This window comes from Poecile atricapillus, chromosome 2 (genome assembly GCF_030490865.1).
Source record: "Poecile atricapillus isolate bPoeAtr1 chromosome 2, bPoeAtr1.hap1, whole genome shotgun sequence".
NCBI lineage: Eukaryota > Metazoa > Chordata > Aves > Passeriformes > Paridae > Poecile > Poecile atricapillus.
In genome coordinates, this window is record NC_081250.1 from 120,912,173 (window position 1) to 120,930,520 (window position 18,348).

General features: G+C 36.2%; 1 protein-coding gene across 7 annotated transcripts in view; it reads right to left on the reverse strand.

Moving 5' to 3' along the window:
- Positions 1-18,348, reverse strand: part of NCOA2 (nuclear receptor coactivator 2) — a 184,580-nt gene that overhangs the window by 147,883 nt on the left and 18,349 nt on the right. The window contains exon 1 of one of the 7 annotated variants that reach the window (XM_058830792.1): positions 1,354-1,502. The exons of the other annotated variants lie outside the window; for them this stretch is intronic. The gene's annotated coding sequence lies outside the window, so the exon portion shown is untranslated. Of the gene's footprint in view, positions 1-1,353; positions 1,503-18,348 lie in introns of those variants that run through there. 7 annotated transcript variants of the gene reach the window in all.

The following is an 18,348-nucleotide window of genomic DNA, read 5'->3' on the forward strand; positions in this document are numbered from 1 at the left end:
TCATTTTTAAGTGATTCCACATGTACAGTTACTCAAGTGTAAAAACTTACACATCTTCCAATACAGCAGACCAAACACTAAAAGTTGGAAAAATGTTGTAATAGTAGGAGATTTATCTAAGAAGAAAATCATGACAGTCAGTGTTATGATTTTTTACAGTACTAACACTAGTAAAATGCATGTTCATGCAGTGGCCAAAAGAATTATACAATAGGCTTAGAAGCAAATATTAAAAAGCAGCAGGTTTCCAAACAGTGATCCAAAAGGCCATGGTTGGCACATGGTTCTATTTAGGGCATTTTCCCTGTAAGTCTTCATTAGAAATGCACGGTGGTCTTGAATACACTTACTGAAGGAGGAGGGCTGTTCTATTGCTAAAAAGTTCTGGAATATCCCAGCGCAATTTGAATTAAAAAACAAATAAATGAGCAAAAAAATACAAAACAAAAAACCCAATATGTTTAAGAAGTCAAATATTTAACCTTTTCTTTCATACATATTCAATAACGATTAGAGGTCCTATAGAAACAGTACCTAAGTAAAAACTAGTTATTATTTAATAATGTTTTTAAATATATCCAAGCTATTTTGGCAAATTGGTGTCTTTGGAGCTGTGCTCCTTTTTTTATAGTCTGAAAGGCAGAGGCTGTTCATCCTAATCAATTACATAACCCCTTTTAAATCTGAAAAGCAAATATAAACTCTCATGAGTTTTTCAAGACCTGAAGGCCCTCTCATTAATTAGCTTTCTAAGCCAATTAAAAGAGGTTTTTTTGAACATCACTCAGACAATGTTTTGTTTAAATAACTGCTTAGGAAACACCATTCTATTCAACAGTTAAATTCATAGTTTAAATGACTCACTGAAATTCTACAGCAGAATTCACTATCCTTGGCAAACAAATCAGAAGCATTACTTTATTCCTTAAATAGCCCTAAAACTCCACACCAACAAGTAACAGATTTGTCAGATCTGGACTATCTTTCATTTACCTTTATATGACACCAAGCAACAGGAAGTAAGCAGGAAGTTACTCCTTAGCTTGAGACCAAGCACAGGAGCAATTTCTGCCCACCTAAATCAGTATGGTAACACATCTTTGTGCTAAGCTGGCACACCAGCCTTTCAGGTAGACACAATGCTCATTTCAAAGTGGCATGGATCTATACATACTCCAGAGTATGTAGCAGACCTTAATTTTATGCATGGCTGACAAATAAACCCACATTAAAGGGTCTGTTCATCTTCAGAAACAGTACAACAAAAATACTCAAAATGCAACACGTTCCACTAGTGTTCAACATTCAAAATCTATCAGTGGTTAAAGACAACCTGATTGCAAAGATACTCACAGAGCCATAAGGGGAGAAAAGGAAGGTGCTCCAAAAGTCTCACCCACCTCCAGATGGACTTAAGGCATTTCAAATTGCTAACAATTTCACTATCATTATTGCTATTAAACTTCCTATGTCCTCATTACTATATCCTGGCAATACTGTATTGCTCCAGAACTGAGCTTTTAGTCTTCCTGAAACCTACTGCATTTACCTTTCAGTTTGTCCGCCTGATCAAAAGCCAATGCACTTTGCCAAGATACACACCTCAGACAGGCAGTTAGTACGGATGTGTTTTAGACTATATTTTTTACTGATTAGACAGATTTACACAGTACTGTCAAAATCTGATTTTTCTTCTTAACACAGCTACATATTAAGCTATCCATTTTTGCTGTTTATGATGTATAAAATCATCCTACCAATCATATGTCCACAGTCCACCCAGAAACAAAACTACAAAGTAAGAATAAAACTTTTTTTTTCCTTAAGTTTCAGAAAGTGTTTATTTAAGGTTAAATTATTATTTTCTTCCTGTAATAGCAACTTTTTCAAAGTTAGTTAAAATGTTTGCTGTTACAACCTCTACAGGTTGCTAAACACTTTCTGGGTACAAAGTCACAAGTTCTGTGGAATGCTGCTCTGTGTACTCTGCCTCTGCCAGCTCAGCTTCCCTAGGTAACACACGTACCATACAAATACCAGGTATAAGTGAGGAGTTAAAGGTTTGTGCTTTTAAATTTTGTTATCTACAGAACACACAGCAGGTTTCACTTGACCACTCAAAGCATCATTATCTGGGTTTCCTACGATCACAGCAAGTGACATGTCAGTGCATCCCATCCATGCACTCAAGAAGGTTTAAAAGATAATCCAGTAATTCAAGTAATCACGGGATTTGTACAGAATTTAATATAAAAACAGAACATACTCTATGATACAGTGAAAAGGCATGCCAGCACTCCCTCAGTTTTAGAATTCATTACTTTTTGTAAAAAGAAGATACAGATTTCTTTTTCCCACTAAGTGTTCCGAATTTGTTGTTGTTTTATTCTAAATAAACACTATGCTTCCATTAATTTATGGTATTAATAAACAAGAATATATGGTAGCATATTAATTTCTATCCTTTGTCACACAAATGCAACATATTTCAGATTTTTAAACAAGTGTCCTTGTGAACTAGGATTTCAAATAAACACCTTGAAACATTCAGGTTTCTCTTACGAGTCAAACAACTAATACGACATATGTTAAAACTTAAGACTGAGATTACTGCCTGAACATTCCTGCAAAACTTAAACTGTGCTTCATAATATTTGGAAAAGCCCCAAAGCGGAGAACATGAAGCCTCCTGTCAAATGAGCCCTTTTCCAGGGCAACATATCCCATGTCTGACAAATCCTGAAACGTACAAAGGGGCAACCAGCAAAGATTGCTAAACATGCTAAAGATCAATACCTTTGCACAAGCAGCTCAACCTGGAGAACTAAGCATGGGACTGGCTGCTGCAACCCTTCCGTTTACACTGCTGCAGAAACAAACATGTATCTTTCCTGGTTTCTTACATGAACAAATTGGTGCATGGTTATAATTACACAAGTTTTGTAAAATTCCCTAAAGAGTTCTCAATGTCCCCGTAAAGCAAAAAAGTGTGTCAAGGAACAAAATATTACTGTCTCCATTTTTAGGAGCCATGGCAGTAAAAAAAACCCAAAAAAAAAACCAAAAACAAAAAAGGCATAAATAACTAAGCCAAAGTACCTAAAATGCTCACATAAAGCCAGACATCATGATCGAGGTATTAGAAACCTCAACAACCTCAGCAACTGCTCCAACTTGCAAAATTAGCTTTCTTATTAAAAAGATGGCATAATTTTGGTTTGCTTCTGTAAAACATATAAGAGTCCTCTAAACAACTTACTCCACAAGCAAACTTTAAATACAGACTATTATCAATTTTTTTTTTCTTCTGGCTTGTCTTAAGGTAGCTAATGAAAGGTTTTATGAAACACCATGTATAAACACCATGAGAGAATAGCTACATAAACAAATTTTAAGAACATTTCTCCTTGCAGTCCCTCAGAAAAGAAAAAATCACGAATGACTATAACTGGGCCTAGAAAGGCCTTGCATACATATTAGGGGTGCCATTAGAATCCATTCCCTCAACTATGCTTCAATAAAGGCTCAAGCATATCCTCATGATAGCAGATGTGTTCAAAATGCCATCATCATCAACGAACACTACCATATCAACAATTCACATTCAAAGAAAACTCTTCTTATCACACAAAACTTAAAATCCACAGTTCTACAGCCAAGTTGAATAGTACCCTGACCTCTCGAATCTAGATGTCTCATTAAGGTTTTCTACAAGCACATGCAAAAAAAAAAAATCAGTAACTAAAAAAAAAAAAGGATGAGGGAAGGGAGGAAAGGAATTTTAAGCAAGAGCAAGACATGAAAGATAATGTAGTTCTGAAGTGCTTCTGACAGTAAGCAGAAAATATTAGCCACCCCAAGAGTTGGAATATATACCTGGTTTGCTTGAGGTCTTTTCCTCTCAATATTGTTGACTTCTGACCAAAAGTTAATTTTAAATAAGCTAGTCATATCTACCAAAAGTCAAAAGCATGTAACAACTACAAGTTAAGCTCAAAACAGGTAAATTTGTATTAATGTACAGAAGTAAATATTTTCAATCCTGCAAAGAAATGAAATGTTCTAATCAGCAAGCAAAGGTAGATAACTCTCAAACCTGCCTGTACCCAAACACACAAATGGAAAGAAAGGAGATGTAGTAAAACCTGTTCCAACATGCTGTACATTAGAAATCTGACTCTCATATTTCATAGGAGCCAAAGTAAATGAAAGATGCAATGAAAAGCAAGCTAAGAACAAGGTAGAACAAAAAAGTACAAAGCTTCCACACATTACAGTATTGAGGAAATCCACTGAAACATATTTTTGTAGTTTAAAAAGGACAAAAAGAAAAAAACATAGATGATTTATTCTTAATCCTATGTTTGAACACACACACATGTCCTTCACAAGCATCCTTGGATCTTAAATTAAACATACTTTCCCAACAGATCATGAAATTTGCCCTATCAGACAAAAATGTCTGGCTAAAGATAAGTAATTAAACCAAGCATCCATAATTCAGCAGAAAAAAGTATTTTAAAATGGACTTGAGAGTACTAGTAGTTTACCACGAAGATTTGAACTTTCTGTATGGCAGTCTTCTGAAATTACAGAGCTGAAGAACAACAGCTCAAAGAAAAAACCCATCAAAAACTAATTTCAAATACAACCAAATGCACAGAAAAACCCACTTGTCTTTTTGTGTATAGGCTATTCAAAGATGGCCTTCCTATCACAATTCTGTTGGGCTATTTGTGGGAAGACAGGTAATTATTTACGCACAACTTTTCAGAGCAAAGATGGACATAACATGCAGTTAAGACAGGCAGATGAAAGGCAGCTGACGCCTGCGCTGACACTCTCCAAAGCACTCCTGATGCGGAAAGCCTCTTTCACAAGAATTCCCACTAATTTACAACAGGAAGGGAATCATCCCTAAGTAGCTAGGCTGAGATTTTACTCTGCTGTTGGTTATATTACATTCCTGGTGACAAAAGTTGTTGACATTAAGGCTGAATAGTCAAACTTGTGCTAGAAGAAAAACCACCTTGCATATTGCTTTCAATTTTTTTCCCACTACTGACAGCACTTGAATAGCCCAAGAGTTTTGTTTAAAAGTTTAAGACAGTTTTTACCAAATGCAATCGAAGAAATAAGTCTAATACTCTGTCTTACAAAGACTGTTTTGTTTGCTTTTCACTGACATAGGCCAGTGGTACTTTGTCATTGCCTTTGAAACTGTCCACCATTTCTTCTTTAACTTTTCAGTTCCTAGGAAATGCATAACCTCTGTGCCCAAATGTTTCAGGACTCGTTTTCCCCGAAGGCCATTCCTTAACAGGACGAGCTCGCACATGTGGCCAACTGCTATATTAAGGAACAGGATTAGTATCTGAAAACCGATCAACATCTACATCACCACTGGATAGAATAATTGAAATTACTGCAGCATCATTCATCGATAGGCCCACAATCAGCTCTGAGCATCGCTAGCATGGTGCGCGAGAACGAGGCTTTAAAAACTCTGTTGTTTTTCTAACAGGGTTGTCACTGTTGTAAGACGTGACTTGGAAAGCTTATGAGGTGCAACTGAATACTTACTCAGCTGGAAGTAATAGAGTGATACTTTCACAAGAGCCTTTAAAAACCAAGTGTGCAAGTGATGTAACACCAGTAGATAGAAAAAGGACAGGAAAACAGCATGTAGAGGAGAAGAATAAAATGCATTTATGTGAAAAGTAGAATTGTTACTCTAAGGGTTTTTTCTCTTAAATCTTTTGCCTGATAATAACAGTGCACATTTCAGTAACATCCATTTGTGTATTACACTTGGGAGAGCACTAAACACTCATTTAATTTGTAGAACAGCAATAGATGCAATACCCCAATCTCTCTGCTTCTGCCAGTTTATGACTATTTATTTATTTACCTGGTTATTGGAATCCCAAGAGGCTGGACTTTTAACTTCTTCTATTGACCAAATCCAGAGATATATGGAAAGGATATAAACACTTAATTCACATAATTATGTTGAAACAATGCCATACTAAAATAAACACAGAAATTCATGAGTATTGAAATCGCTGCTTCAGCTCTCAGTTTAGAAGATCTGGAAACAAAAGCCTTAGAATACACTCACATGAAAAATAAGAGTCAGTCTTCATTTAGAATTTCCTGGTTATTAGGGATATAAACAGTACAACAAAAATTTATGAACTTTTAGATTGTAATATCTTAGAATAAAACATATCCTTAAAGTATGGTTATAAAAATATCCATCATAGTATCTGTAGTCAAATATACAAATTAATATATTTACAACGGAACTAACATGCCATAACAGTCTCTCTGCCAAAAACATTTGTTACTTGGGTAGAATAAACAAGTATCTTAAGTTTTTAAAGCCTTTCTGCAGTTCAAAATTCTCATTTATCTCCGTGACTGTATTATATTAAAATGCACAAAAATTCTGCATTTAGGAAAGGGAGATGAGAGAAGATTTTTGTTAAGACTAGTATTCTGAATGGTGTTCAAATGTATGCAGATAACATTACCAGTTCTGCTGGCACAAATTAGGTCCTATTCATTATTATGGTTTCTGTTACCAAAAAGAAACAAAGGATAACAGCACTCCATTTTGGTTTCTTAAATGCTGAAAAATTAAAAGTATCATAAGTACAATTCAAAGTGGTGCTCATTTGGAAAGCTGAGGAAAAATATTTTTCAAAAGAGGAAGTGTTAACATTTCAAACCATTATTTGAAAGCTCTTAAGGGAGTTGAGAGAAGTAAGGACAGGATTACAGCAACAACATTAGGTGTAAACATAGTCTTGTAAAGTTGAGTGAAGCAAAACAAGTGTGTGTATGTGGGTGAGACATTATGGAAAAGGAAATAAATAAATGAGTCAACAATTACATTTATTGTTTGAAAAACACACATTAAATTTTATTCCATCATTTTCAGCAGACTTTAGATGATAGTCTTACCATCTTATTGCTGTAACCACAAGTCTTTTTCCCACCATTTTCTCCAAAATGAAATCTCATTTGGAAGAGGATCATAAATGTATTAGGGCAAAATCATTCCGTTTCTGTTCTTTTTTGCTTATCTTGCCACCACATGGGAGTGAGGAAAAAGGGTCACTGCTGCAACTACAGACAGCTCAATTTCAGGTTAGGAGCATTCATTTTCTAACAGGCAGGGGTCATCAAAGAACTGACTTACCAAAACCATTTCCTTTGCAAGTACATTCTCAAGAGAGTCCTGTTAGAATAAGATTCATGATGAATCTTTGAGTGAGACTGAAGATCACCTTGAGACAACACACTGAACAGTCTTGGTGCTTACTACAAGTATTTAAAACCATAATCTGCTTTGGGCAAGTTGGCAATTTCACAACTTGAGCTCCTGTCACCGCAGGAAAATGCACAGTAGTAACTATTCCTTATTTCAGAATCTCCCTTTCATCAACACAGACTGTAAAAAAAAATGTCCAACACCATAATCTCATCCTCATATGTAACAAGCATTTATCAGGTGTCTCGCTATCTTTGAGAAAAGGAAAATAAAAACCTGACTTACTTCTACTCTACTTAACTTCTGACACTCGTTAAAGCATTAAATGTTTCTTACCCTCCACTACCATTTCCTAAGATACTCTTGTGTAAAGGGGCTGAGAGCTGGTGTGAGTGTAGAGCACGAGCTACGGGATCACCAAAGGACTCCACTGCATTTAGTTCCTTCTTAGGAGGCACTTCCCAGACACATTAGGAAACAAAGTATCAGAAAGTACTTCACCCGTTTGTCAAGGATTCATAAACTGCCATAAAATAACATATATTAACAAAATCTAGCTAAGTCAGTGAAAAAATTTAAATTACACACTTGATTATGGATAACAGGACTCTGCTCCTTAAAGCAGTATCACATGAGTTTCTCAAGAGCCACCAAAAGGCAATTAAAAAGAAAAATGGAGTGTTAAGTTCTTCAGGTGGTCAAAAGCTTCTCTACCAGAATAAGGTACTTTCTATTCTCTTTTCTAAAGTTTAAAGAATGGTTGAACCTTTTTAGGTCATGTTTTTAGTAAGCTTTTACTTTCTGTACAGCAATTTAAATCACAAGTAGATTTTGTGGTAAAAATTTAATCTACTAAAATATAAATGTGCACAAAAGAAAAACAATTAAGCTTCATCTGAAAAATATATTAAAGCTGCCAATACAAAGTGCACACATGAAAAATTAAGCCTGTAAAAATATATAATGAAAGACATCTGGCACAAATGTCAGCCTTCACATGCTTGTTTTGTCAGCTGTCAAATCATGGTAATATATGATGGTAAAAGGCACAGTGACAGCAACATTCCTGGTATTTTAAAGAACAATCATAAAATGCATACATCTGCATTGCTACCAAAGTAATTGAACAGGGCTGGTGGGCCATAGAAAAATATTCATGCTTAATGCTCCTGAATCTCAAACGAAACTCTGTACCAAATTATTTCTTTTCCACTCAAGGCTTTTAGAAAGAGTTACCTGGAGTTACTGCATGAGTTATTACTCATACAAGCCTTTACAGCTATTGTAGGTAAATACTGTTCCTAAGCAGCAAATGACATGGGGTCAAGGAATGCTTGCTATTCATTATATACTTACCTTTGTCAATAAGAAAAGTATTTTAAAAACATATGCAAGAGGGAAGAAAAAATTCCTCCCAATAATTCCCAGCTTGATTCCATCTCAAAGAGTTAATTATTTTGGTATATCTTAGTGATTTAAAAAACCAATGTTCTTCGTCTACATCAAACATGAGTTCCATTTACACTTTGTACTTGAGCACACGAAGCACAAAAACCTCAGGATGTGGTCCCATTTACCATCTTCTTACAGTCAATACGGACTAACAATAAGTTGGAAGGAAAATGAAAATATTATATTGATATAGGTTTTGAAATTAATTTGTTTCTTTATAAAATAATGATTGAGAGCAATCATTTGTACCATGGGACAAAAAAAGGAAGTTGTCCAAGATTATGCTACCTATCTGAAGATTTTATATAGCATTATAGTCACCATCTCCTGGAAACCAAAGGAGCAGTAGGAATAAGACTTAGTCATAAAGACTCCAACCTAGCTTCCTGTTAAATATATAATCATGTTGCAACAAAAACACATTACTTTTAAATAACCATTCCTTAAAAAGTACGCCTGAATTTTTTCTGCTGTAGTCAGGAAGCTAAATCTGCATTTATTCACATACCAGTCACACTGTGGCATTTTATTTAAATGCTGAGAAAGGTGAAGAAAGAAAGTTTTCACTAGAAACTAAGTTTATTTAGTTCAGCTGTTGGGATCCTTTTAAATTTGCAAAGTTAATTTCTGCCCTGATGTTATGAAGTAGAAAAGTTTTAGTGTCTCTGAAACTGACTTTCAAGGCAGAAGGCAAGACAGAGACTTAAGGGATAAAACTAGTACTCTTGGCTTTCAAAGACACTGCAGCAGGCACTGGACTTGCTAAGTCCCAGTGGAAGCTGCAAAGTGATGGGCTTTCCTAAGGAAAACCCCAGGAGGAAAATTTTATTAGATGTCATTTTATAAGGTAAGTTGAAGCAAAGTCTTCCACTGAAGATTTCAGATTTCCACTGAAATTCAGAAATAATGAAGCCTAGGCTAAAACTGGCCTCACCAGGAGTATCAGACCTGACCAAGGGCATCTTCTACCACACAGAAATCTGACGTACACAAAACTGGCCAGTAACAGCTTGAGTTTGTGACACTTGCCTCTACCATGTTACCATTTAAAGAACTTTTCCCCTCAATCATTTTACTGAGCAACTTTAGTTAGTTTAGTATAAACTAACTGCACAAATCAAAAATCTCACATAAATCCAAAGAGCAACTAAGCACGTAAGAAAAGTTCTCATAGTGGTCTAAGTCTACAATCACTTGTGCCAAAAGATATATACATATAGCTCCCTCTTTTCATTAAATTTTTGTTATCACCAAGACTATTAAAATGAAGCTTTCCACATGAGCAGAAGCTCAGTGAAATATTACTGCCACTTCAAATGCTTTCTGTATAATATCAAATACTACCAAGATATTTAATCGGATTGATTATCTGAGGCTGAAACAAACAACTTGCAGCACTGACAGTCAAAATCATTATGTTAGATGTGGGGAAGGACAAATGAAGGCCTGTACTGATCCACTGCCAGAGAACAATATACATTTTCTTTCTGCCTCTACCTTGAAAATCAAGAGACTGAGGAAAAAGAAAAAGGATGCTAAGACATGACATTATGGCTAATTCATAGATGAAAAACAAGACTACAACTACCAGTAGTGATTTTAATTTTGTACAATGTAAGTATCTATTATTTGCATATTTAACCTGAATTTCTCAGTGTATGGAGTTTTTCACACTTTTCTATAAAGAAAGGGAGCTGTAAATTTTGAATACATGTATACATTTCAGAAGATTATATTAATATCATTCATGTCTTTTTCAACAGATTTTGAAGCACATAAGACAGTGTCTTCCCATAACTTATCTTCTGATTTTTAATATAAAAAGTCTTAAGCCCCATAATCCCTCTGCTACATAAAAAGGTGCTTAGATTCTCAGCTGACATGCAGAGAGTAAGGAGCATGGAAATTTAGCTTGACAAACATGCACTTGACCGACTTTGTGCCCTCAGCCATCTATGATTTTGCTCTTTCATAATGATTTTCTGATGCCACACGAGGGCTGTCAACAGGTACAGTCCTTTCACTACCAGGATGACAGTCATATACCTGATGACGTAATTTCTTATACCCTGTAGAAGCACAGTTCCTTTGGGGCAGTGGAAGTAAAAAGGGTAAACACACACACACATTATCCCACAGACACACTAAACATGTTTTATCTCAGTCATGATCTCATGGGTTTCACTTCCTTCAGAAACCAGACTAAAAAGGACCAAGGTAGGGAAGATACATCAGATTCTCACACCTTTTTATCTCTCTCCTGCTCGCTTCCTCAGTAATTTTTGGTAAGCTTTCCCTGTTACACTGTACCGATCATCAAAGAGAAACTTGGGAAACATTCTGGCATCCATGTAATTCTTGTAAAAACACTAGGAAGTATAATCCTCTCAAAACAAGGATCCTAGGGAACTAGGGAAGCAGTATTTTGGCTTTTTACCAACCATTTCACAGCAAAGATAATTAGTAAGTTACATACCATTGGAAGCAACACCAGCACAAATCCAGCTTCCCTCACTGCTTGCTCTCTCTTCTAATGATGCCAAGATCGTGACAGGCTTACTTAACATGGTTATTGTTTCCAGTTTCAAACCCTTATACTTAATTAAGTTTCAGCTCTAGATGATCTGTCTTAAACAGCCAAACAAACCAAAAATACTCCAACTTCATTACCTCACCTTTCCCCCCAACCCCCTCACTATAGCAACAATGCATCAGAAACACTTCAGAAGGATTTAGTTTGTGTTGAATGGCTAGGGTTTGGTAAGTGCATGCGGTAAGCTACTTTTGAAATAAATTACACAGCACAACATATGTTTCAGTAACAGTAAGCATCCAGATTCTGGTCAGTCTTTTCATACCAAGAGAACACTATCAGGAACAAAAGTCTGTGCAGAAGCCATCTGGAAAAACAAGATGAGTAATAAGTTGTGTTTCATACATATAAGGTACAGTCCTCCATCACCTGATGAACTGGAAGAGCTGCCCCTCTCTCTCTCTCACACAAAAAGCTACTGCCTCCTGGGATCAAAAAGTATCAGACATTTGCAAATGCTTTAAAAGTTTTATATAATACATAATCACACATGCCTGTGCACACATACACCCCCCATCCTAAAGGAATTCCATTATTTCTTTCCATTCAAATGCTGAAAAGATTCAGAAGAGCTGAAAAGATTGAGACAGTGATCAGCATCTCAATACTCCTTTCAAGAACCAACAGAAAATGATAACTAATTAAAAATTCCAAATATTATTAATACAGGAAAATATGTCCAGCTTTGACAACCAATGCAGTCATGGAATAAACACTTCCATCTTCAGTAGCTGCTAAAACAAACACTCTTTTACAGGCTTTGACAGAGAACAGAATTCATTTCCCCTTTACAGCTGCAGTGTTTCAAAGTCAGTTAAACATCAATGTGACAGCCTTACTTGCAAGAGCTCAGACATTTACTATATTATCTTAGCTGGACATGAGCAGAAAGCAGAGACTGTGAAGGCGGAGAGGGCAGGGGGAGAGAGGGAAATCAAGACTGTTTTTCTTAAACACCTTATGAAGTGTTCATCTTAGTTTTTGCCAAAGAGTTATTTTTCTTGTTCATTTAGTCTGTATTTAAAGACCTGGCTAATACAAACACAGCACAGATCTGGAAGGCAAAAAGTTCACTAGGATGGAGCTTGTTTGCACAGACACTACTGAGCTACCAACTTCTCGCTCTGTGACAGTCTGCTTCTACAAATGAAACCCAGTTGACTGAGCTATTATCAATGCTTACAAATTAAACTATCTTATTTGCTGCTAGTCATCACCCTACTGATTTTCTCATTAATATCTAGAAGACACTCAGTTTAGTCTCTTACCCTAATTTCTGCCATTGACTTTCCTGTACAACCCCTACCTCACAAGACCATTGTGAATCTTAATATATATTAATTTCACACAGAGCAATAAGCATGCTAACTACTTAATAGTAAGCTGTTAGGAATATTGGCCAGATGTCAAACCAACCCTAACAATGGCACAGGCCGCTAAATTGAGGATCACGAACAAAGATTAGACACTAAATAACTGTAGTAGCCATTTGCAAATTGAGGTTCTGTGGAAACCTGGCTGCTCACATGATTATGGCCCTGTCTACTTCCAGGTGTTCAATTACATTAAACGAAATTAAAAATACATCAATACATGTTCTTACTACTGGTTTCACATGAAAGCAGTCGTTGCCATTGGGGGAAATGCAGTGACCACAAAGAGAAAATGTCTTATGAATTACCCACACAAATGGTTTGCTGAGTGACTAGTTCTTTCATGACAAACGATACCTACAATACTGAAAAAGTTTTCCATTTGGATAGTGAACATATTTATCACTTCTCTATGTGTGCTATAAGCAAGCTTGAAAAAAAAAGAAAAATCTGCATTTCTTCATTTATTCTTAGTGGTGTTTTGTACATAAATACTGAAGAAAAGGCACACCTGAAATACAGCTTAAACTACAGATCTACTGTTAAAAACTAAAATTGAGAGAAAACAGTAGCTAGCAAAAACAAAACACTGTCACATGAAACAGTCTGTAAATTAGGTTATTATGTGGTATTCTTTTTTTTCTTCTTTGAGCCAAGTTGGAATTTTAGAGAAAGACTGAGGATTTGTGGCCATATCATTTGGCAAAACATGTAACCTTATATTCAGGAAACCTCCAAATCTCATCTAATCAGAGTTTGAGTCACCTTTCACCTTCTGAAGGGTCATTTCACAGCTAAGGGGAAGACAAATCAAGATGGACTTCATCTGTCAATAATAAAATCACTCTTCCTTCACTCTTCATAGGAGTCCCAATCTGAGGATTTCTGTTTCACAGTAATACTTTGAAGTTTCTGTCTAGCCATTGACTGACTCCCCACACTCCCCTAAGACACTTTGATTAATTTTTCCCCACTAGGAAAAACAAGAGAAGCAGATAAAACACTCCCTAACAAGTTTTCTCTAAGCCACCCTCTTCCCCAAAAGCTCGAATGAGTGACCTCCAGGGAATGCTGCCCAAGTCAGACTCGGGAGATGAGCTGGCCTGTAACTCTGCCTACCACAGACATGGTGTGTTTTGATTTAACAGTTTACTTACTAAATCTTAGTGTTTGGAGGGTTGCAGAGGTCTTTTGGGGCTGTGCTTCTGCAGTTGCCATACCCCAGCACCATTATTTTTAGTAACCAGCAAATGGGTGGCTGTAGGACCTCTCCTATCACCAGAAAGCTATCCAGCTTGAAGTGGACAAGCAGTTCAGCTCATGCATGCTAGCAATTCTTCAGATAGAGGCTTGCAAGCCCAGCCCTGCCTGCTTCTGCTGCAACTAGCACTTCATTACATCCATTTTAATGCAGTAGACAGGTCTCTTTTTTTCCTTTTGTAAACAAACCTTTGATCAAAATACTGTAAAATAAACGTGCCTCCTTTCTCTCTTTATAAACCTTATTGCACTATGTTAGTTACATACGTGTCAGCTCTTAAAAAGCACAAAAAAACTTCCATATCCCAAAAAAATTCCCTTCCCCCACATGTGTATGAAACTGATGACTATGCTGTTTTACCAAGTATTTCCTCCCAAAATTGCAAATCCTAAGACTTGGTCAAGACGTTCATTTCCATATCAATTACCAACTTCAGAAACGTGATAAAATACATTGAAATATTATGAAAAATGAAATGAAAATACTATGGAAAATTTAAACTTGATTTCAAATTGATACATATCAAACTACACCATAATAAATATAGCTGCATTAATTAGAAAAAGGAACAAAAAATTCTCAGAAGCAACAGTAAGTAAATTCTGCTAAATATGCAATTCAAACTATGTATAGACTCAGTTACTCAAATCAGAAATCTTAAGTGAAATACAGCACGTGGTGTGTGGCAGATTGGCAATGGAAAGTTCTGTAGGACAGGCTACACTCAGAACAGTGCTGGAGCTGAGCCCACGACTCATGTCAAAACTGATGTCAAAAAGTCTTGTGAATTTTCTCAGTATAAGCAATGCACATTGCACAGCTTGTCTCCATTCAATACCCCTCATCATTAAAAATGATGCATTATGCTAAGCTTTTCATTGTCTTAATTTATATTCTATGGCATCACAAACTATATATTTTTTTTAAAATTCAGCCTGACTTGCAAGACAGAGAAATATGCAATCTGCTGAGATATGACTTGTTATATGACTTTTAAAGGTGAAGTGTGACTGAAAAAAATATAACAGCAATATGCAACAAATTTCCAATACAAAATAGTGAGAAGTAAAATGTTAGAGCAAATTAATTTTTAGCTGAAATCTCCCTGCTTTTACCCCCCCAAATTCAATTTACTAAATAACTGCCAAATACTCCCTTCATGTATGACACAGCATAAAGCAGTTGAGTACTTGTATTTCAGCAATTTCCAAATTAATTTTAAATGTTTTGGCAGGATAAACTTTACATGCATAAACTTGCAAAATATACAAGCTGCTTCTTTACCTACTTATAAAAAAGCAGAACTCCCTTCAGTTCCAGTCACATGAATTTAATTTAATAATCAATTTTATTAGGAAAAAATACAGATTCCTCCTGCTGGGGTACAAAACATTCATGCAAATAGAAGAAACACAAAATAAAAACATCTCCATGTGTAAATAACATGGAAGACAAATCAAACAGTAAAACCCCAACCCCAACTCCCCCACAGTTAAAGAGGACATTTCCCCCTTATCCTCCAATTATATTAATCTCCAATTAGAAAGCTAATGGTGAGTAAAAAAAAAAGCCCCAAACCCAAAAAACAACAAAATACAAACCCCAAATCACCACCCTACAATTTCAACCTTAAGTTAGATCTTAAAAATAAGCCCCATTCATACAAGGTCTTAGTCATCAGGTCACAATCCTAATTTAAAACAACAAGTTTTCCCTTTTGGTTCCATTATAAGGTGATAGCTAGCACCTCTAGTAATTTAAAGACATCCCATTTTCCTTGAGGTTAACCAGACAGCAAATCAAATAATCCCACAGAGGATTCAGAACAGGCTTGACCCATTACTGAAGTGTTAAATTAGAATTTCAAAGAGTAACTCCATAGTCAACCTTCACAGGGATAATTTTTAATTCTTCTCCTGTGAAATGTGAAGTTAAGTCAATACTTCGTGTTTTATCTCATAACAAAAGCAGACAAAAATACTGCTAACTCAAAATAATCTAGGTTGATTCTTGTTTAATAAAATAGCAAAAGGCCACTGCCTCAATGTTTTAATAGGCAAGTTCTCTCTAGCATTTTTTTACAATTTCAGCATTAATTCACATTGGTAGAGAGAAGCAGGCATTTTATTTATGTTTTATGAAATTAAATACATAAATATATTTATTTTCTCAACACAATCTACAAATGCCAATGAATCTGAATTTTGCATATGGAGAAAATAATGATGATTGACCCCATTTTACAGCTAAGAAAATGAGGAACTGAAGCTCAAGTGATTTGTTTAGTACACTTCTGGCAAACCTGTCACTGAAGAATAAACCCTTGGCTCTCTAGCACAAGGCCCTTGTTGTCACCTATGCAAGTTCATTCCCACAGGTATAATTATACGCAAATTTCAATCACATGCAAGGGCAAATATTCCAAGTTCCCAAAGTCTAGAAAATATTCCTGCCACCTTATGTAAACTATTGATTGAATAAAAAACAAAAACAAAAGAAGTTCTCTAAGGCAACAATATGTTCAATTTTTGTAGCTGACCCTAAGCCAGCCTAAATAAATAATTTTAGCTGCCTGTTCAACACAATATCAGAAGCTTAGCACAGCAAAAGCCACAGAACCCATTACCAGCGTGGCGTAAGAGTGGTTGGTATCACCTGGTATCGTAAACAAATCAACAAGACAGAACTAAAAACTGATACTGCAACCAGTACAAATTACAACATAGAAAAACACACACACACAAAAAACCCACACATTTTTAATTATTAAAATAAGCAGTAAAATTTCTCATGTTGTTGCAGATATGCACCCTCACAGAAAAAAACATGTTACATTTATTTATTCTTCTCCTCAAGACACAGTGTGTGTAAGAAAATACCAGTTCCCTTTTACTGACTTCCTTCCCTGCCAGTGGTAAGCAAAATCAGTTAAAAAACAATAAAACACGATGTTGTCTTTACATTCAGCTAATGCAAGCGAAATATTAGCAGAAGCAGTTTTGACCCAATATTGGATTTTACATTTTCATCTTTCCCGTACTGCCAGTTAGCTCAAACTTTCTGCAAGAAACCTTATTTCCCTTCTCAGAATCTTGTCTCTTAAAAAAAAGTCCCTACTCCCCCGAGGAAATTCTACGGGCAGGTTCACAGTCATCCTTTCTCAGCTTCCGCATTACGACTTGAGTAAAAATTATTTACACAAGTGTAACAGAATTGAGCACTTATGAAGAAGTTACCACTGTAATTATACAGCAATATTTCCACAAAATCAGAACAGTAAGAACAGTCTTCAAATCATGTCAAAGGCAAGAAAAGTTACAGCATATGGCCCTTCCCACCATAACACAAAGTGCTCCCTAGTGGGTTAAAATTTTTAAGAGTTCAATTCCACCACTGCTGGCCACTTTATATATAGTTCACATTTTTACTTCTCATCCGCTGTGAGATACGTAAATAGGTCTTATTTTGATCATTTCAGGTTTTCAAAAATTCCTCATTTTTACTCAAGGACATACCTCACACTGACCTTAGCAATAGATTTGGAAAGAAAAGATGGCATATGCAGTGGCAACCACGTGAAACTTAAATTGTATTACATATTTGTCGTCAAATGCATCCATTTAATTATGGACAATGATACATCTGATACAAGGAGTGGAGCTGTGCCTATAATGAATTTTTTATTTCAGCCACTGAACAGGAAAACCACATATTTTAAAACTGCTACAAGTTGTGCAAATAGTCAATTCACCAGGAAAAAATGCCCTTGTTTCAGATAGCTTACTTCATGTCGAAGTAGGGTAAGCTATTCAAAGCATTAAGAACATCCACAAGGGGATGTAATTGCTAAATATATCTGTGAATGTATACCTTAGCTTCCTTTGCAGTACCTTGTCTGAGAAGAAAACCTTATGGGCAGCAGATAAATAAATTACATCTATAAAAGTAGGCAAGAGAAGAAATTACTGTCCTTTACTCTAGGACACATGAAACAGATACAATGCTCACCTCCAGCATAGGAAGATCAGTTCTCTGACCAAGTATTTACACACCAATAAAAAGCAGAGCTATTCCAGAGGCAGCAAAGCTCTACTCAGAAACACTGAGCAGCCCAGAGACCGCAGCCATCTCCTAAGAAGCAGAAGACCCGAAGCAAACCTCTGCTCTGAATGAGGAGCAGCGTGATTCCCTCCTCCATCTTGCTGTGCACCCGCATCCCAGTGTTTGGAAGGCGGAGGCAGGCTGCTAGCCACCCTCCAGCCTCTCCCAGCTTCAGCAAAGATGGGTGTATCCCCAGTGTCCAGGCCTGCTGGTGCAATTGCAGGCACAGCTCCTGCACTCATCCCGGGTGAAGTGGGTGGCACTCTTGGCCACAGCTGTAAAACACTGG